Genomic DNA, 562 nt, shown 5'->3' with positions numbered 1-562 from the left:
AATAAATAAATATTTTTTAAAAAAAGAGTGAAGACCTGCCTCTGCCTCCCGAGGGCTGGGCTCACAGGTGTGTGCTACCACTGCCCAGCTTTCTTCCACATTCTTGAAAACTGTAATACACAAGCCTTTAGGCCAGTACTAGGGAGGCAGAGACAGGTGGATTTCTGAGCTTGTGGCCAGTCTGGTCACAGAGTTCCAAGATAGCCAGGGATAGGAGACCCTATCACAAAACTGAGAAAAAAATAAAAGACAAAGAAGTGTGGTGTGGAGATGGGACATCCTACACTGGCTGATCTAATGGGGGTTCTATGCTAACCAGAGATGCAGTGTAAAACACCGTCTCAAGAAGAGCCAGGCAGAGACCAGCCTGGTCTACAGAGCTAGTTCCAGGACAGGCTCCAAAGCCACAGAAAAACCCTGTCTCGAAAAACAAAAACAAAAACAAAAAAAAAAAAAAGAAGAGCCAGGCATGGCAGCACATTCCCTTAATCCCGGCACTTGGGGGCCAGAAAAAGGTGGGTCTCTAAGTTTAATGTTTAGAGCCAAGGCCACAGAGTAACCG

This window comes from Alexandromys fortis, unplaced genomic scaffold, assembly GCF_014885135.2.
Source record: "Alexandromys fortis isolate MF-2015 unplaced genomic scaffold, M_Fortis_MF-2015_v1.1 scaffold_72, whole genome shotgun sequence".
NCBI lineage: Eukaryota > Metazoa > Chordata > Mammalia > Rodentia > Cricetidae > Alexandromys > Alexandromys fortis.
This window is presented reverse-complemented; position numbering follows the sequence as displayed.